At 43.3% G+C, this 4,132-nt stretch overlaps 1 pseudogene; it reads right to left on the bottom strand.

Annotated features, from left to right (window-relative positions):
- Nucleotides 1-1,921: 1,921 nt before the first annotated feature.
- LOC127185511 (neuroguidin-like) lies at nt 1,922-2,673 on the bottom strand (annotated as a pseudogene).
- Nucleotides 2,674-4,132: the final 1,459 nt, after the last annotated feature.

Genomic DNA, 4,132 nt, shown 5'->3' with positions numbered 1-4,132 from the left:
AATATAGACACTGCAGAATGAAGTAGGGCAGAATAGCAAACTTCCCAGACATTCCATTTTCTCTTTTGCTTTTTAGACACAGGCTTACAAAATAGTTAGACTGGCCTTGATTTCCTGGCTCAAGTGATTTTCCCTTCTCAGGTCCCTAGTAGCCGGGACTTGTAGGTATATGCCCCATACCTGCTTTGTTGATTTCACTTTTTGTATTGAGTTTTGAAGCACAATCTCATGGTCTCAAATGCCCTGAATAGCCATGAACTGATCTTTCTGCCTCCATCTCCAGGTATGACTGCAGGCATGCTCTTGAGTCCAGTTTTCAAAGCTGATCTACTGAGTGTGAAATGGTAAAAAGCACTTCACATGCTACAGACTAGTCTTTCACAAAACTAATAGTCAAGATGATGCAACTTCCCACTCTTGGTGCTTCTGTATGCTCTAATCAAAGTATGCACATTTTAGGTGTAATACTTGTGCATGCTTAACTGACTATGGTGCAGTATAAACAAAACTTTCGCATGCACTAAGGAACAAAAGTTTTGAATTACTCACTTTATTGCAATATTTTCTTTATTGAAGTGACCTAGAACTAAAGCTCTTCTGTATGTGTGGATTAATGAATGCGTATATATTGCAATATTATATCTCTGAGCAAAACCCCACTTGGTCTGTGAGTTGTGTTTATTGTACGATCCTGTTAGCTAACATTTTGTTGGTGATTTATATTTTGAGAGAGGGTCTCATGTAGTCCAGACTGGTCTCAAACTTTGAACTTCTGATCCTCTTGTCTTTGCCTCAAGAGTGCTAAGGTCACAGATGAGCGCCCCTACACTCCGTTTATAGGGTGTTTCACATAGAAACTTAGGCCTTGTGCACACTAGGCAACTACTTTATCAGCTGAGCTTCAGCCCCAGCACTGATGATAGTTTATATTTTATTTATTTACTTTTTAATATGGTAGATAAGCTATATTTCCAGACCTTGTGAATGACTTTTAAATTAATATTCATAAAGAAGAATTGGTGTTTCGTTTTCCTATACTGTTTTTCTCTGGTTTGAGTATTGTAAGCGCCAAAGTTAACCTGTAACGCCCACATGCCCAAGGACCAGTTAATGTCCTGGAATGCTGGGAGCTGTAGTTTCTTTGGAAATGAAAACACCATGTGGGAAACAGGATGGTTGTGTGGGTTTTTTTCTTGAAGACGCCCCTACAACAAGTGTCTCATCACCATTCACTAGGAAACCAGGGGTGGACCTGGCTAGAGCCCATTTTTGTAATCAATAGTTTATTAAAGCTTGCTTCAAATTTGGTTCAAGATTGTGTAACTGTGGATTAACAGTACCAACTTAATACTGGCTTATAGAGTACACCAGAGTGTTCCCTTGTCTATTAGTAGAGCTTCTTTCTATAAGTATTGGTGTAAATTATGTAAACATTTAGTAGACTTCAATTATGAAACCCAAGGAGAACACCTACATACGGTGAAATTAGAAGCACCCCAGGATGATACTGTAAGGCTCTCTCTCTCAGCCTAAGCCCGGGAACATGACCCAGGCAAGCTTGGGAAAGTGACCCAGAAAGAATTGAAGGCCAGTTCCAGTTTCTGAGATCAAAGTGGCCAACTGAGATAAACAATTTCCACTAAGGTAAACAATTTTCAGAAAAGTACCATCTGGAAATTCTCTGGAAACTCCCCAACACCCCTCCCTGCCAAGAATAGCCCCCAAGACCAATGACCCCTGCAATAGCCAATAACATTTAGACAAGCTCGGGGTGCTACCCTCCCTGCTGAGGCCCCCTGACTCGAGTCAGCAATAAACCTTGTGCTTTTGCATCAACACTGTGGTCCTCAAGTGGTCTCTCGCGATGACCCCCCTACCCAAGTAGACTCTAGGGTCCAACAATACAAAGTGAACAAGCAATTCACCAGCACCTCCGAAAATCTTTCTTCTTCCGAACTTTTTTAGGTATCTTCTTCTGCTTTTTTGTAGGATTCTGGTCTTCATCCACATGAGCACTCCCTTCTGTCAAAGCACTGATATCACTGAGGTGTGTGGGAATCAAGCTGTGAGCTCATAACGCTTGCTCGCTTTCGCCGTCCCTTCTCTTGCTTGCTAACACTTATCCGCACCATCATGCCCTCTTCATAGTTAATCCTATGCTGGTCCTCCTGACTCTGGCAAGTGACTTGAGGGTTCCAGGGGTCATGGATTTCCTCTGGGGCATCAGGGCACTGATGGAGCTGCTCAGCGCCCACCTCTTGGCTTTTTCCAGCCACTTTTGTTCCCGCTTGGCTCTGTCTCACCGGAATGTACTGGAATCAAGCATTGCGGGGGGCGGGGGACATATTTCTTAGATGCTCCAGATTTCTTTTCTACAGCCTCGGAGTGGCCCTCCTCTTCTTCATCTTCCTATTCATCTTCAGAGCTCAACTTGCTTATCATATTGCTGGGATGAGGTTTAAAATGAAGTGGGTCATTGTCATTGAGGCTGCCTGTCACTGCAGTCTTGACCAGTTTGTCAATTTGATACTTCAGTTTTTGGTCCAAAGGACAAACAGCACCCCCTCCTTGAAGGCCATCTCCTTGGCCCGCACTGCTCTGGCCGCAACCTGAAAAATGGTGCCAGTGGCTGCAGCCCAGAGTCCCTGAGAGCTCACCTGAGCGTGGTCCCATGGTCCTGTGGAGAGAGGGCATGGACGATCCACATGATAGAATTTATTTTTTTCTGGGAAACACCCGTACTGTGTTTTGGAGCAGTGGCTGTGCAGTCACAGCTGTTCCACGGATCAGACACAGTGTGCGATCGACGCCATCTTGGATGATTTCGGCTTAGTATTTCTAATACATTGCGCTAAGTGTTTCCTCCCAATCAGGCCGCTCTTGGGGGTGAACATTTCTGTGTAGCTCTGGAACACAATCCTCCTCCTCAGAATGCATTGAGGACCTCATCTCTCCAACCCGCGGCCCCAGGCCCTCCTTGAGGGTTTTCAAACGTGTTACTGAACTTGACAGGTCTGACTCGAGCACCTCCGGAGCAGCCATTTTGCCATGCCTCAAATTTTTAAAGATTTATTTTTATTTTATGAGTATGAGTATTTTGCTTGCATGTGTGTCTGTGTAGCACACGTGTGCCTAATGCTCATGGAGGCTAGAAGAGTGTGCTTGATTCCCCTGAAACTTGAGTTGTCCGCTGCCACTTGGCTTCTGGGAATTGAAGTTACATCCTCTAAAAGACAGCCAGTCTTTTAGCCACTGAGCAATCTCTCCAATTCCTGGTCTCAGACTTTTGATCTGCCTGTCTTAGCTTCTCCAGTGCTGGGCTCATGGGCCACCATACCTAAGTTCATTAACCTTTTTATTTCTATAATACCAGAGGTTATGTTTCCTTTCTTACTCCCGATTTCAGTAATTTGTATCTTCTTACTTTTTTTTTCTTTTCTTACCTAGTATAGGAATACTTTTTAAACTATTTTAATTTTGAGTTCTTTAAATCTCTTTCTTTCTATTCATCCCCAATCCCCTCCAACACCCCAACACCAGGTAGGAAAGAAAGAAGATTAGTGGGGAGAGGGGGTGTAGTTTTCCTTAGTTGCTTCCTGATGTTTAGGGTTGTGAGGTTCTTTGGGGACAAGTCCAACCCTCATTTCAGGACGTCTCCAACTTCTTCTCATTACACTGCATCAACAGCAACCAGGGGAAGCTCTCTTCTTTCTCTGAACCCTTGGTCTCTCGCAGTCTGTCATTTATCCCCACTAGGAAAGACCACACCCCTGCAGGAGGTAGTTCCAGGCTAACAAACATCACATGCCCTCAGGCAGATACCAGCTGTGGACAAACTGGAGCAGCCCCCATATCCTACACCTGGAATTAAAACAAAAACATGTTTACATATGAACCAAAACTTCCACAACAACCTAGCTAAACATTTGTCAATTTTATTGATCTTTTAGAAATGAGTTATGATTAGTTTTCTTATTTTTCCCATTCTTCTTCCCATTCCTTACCTCTCCTAAGAATCCCAGAGCTTTCAAATATTCACATGTGGTAAAAAAAATATCTGCAACTTGCAGTTCAGAGAGAAGATTAGAAGTTCTGGCATTTCTCATATGAGAATTATACACTTAATGACAGA

Source organism: Acomys russatus, chromosome X, assembly GCF_903995435.1.
Source record: "Acomys russatus chromosome X, mAcoRus1.1, whole genome shotgun sequence".
NCBI classification, from domain to species: domain Eukaryota; kingdom Metazoa; phylum Chordata; class Mammalia; order Rodentia; family Muridae; genus Acomys; species Acomys russatus.
This window is presented reverse-complemented; position numbering and strand designations above follow the sequence as displayed.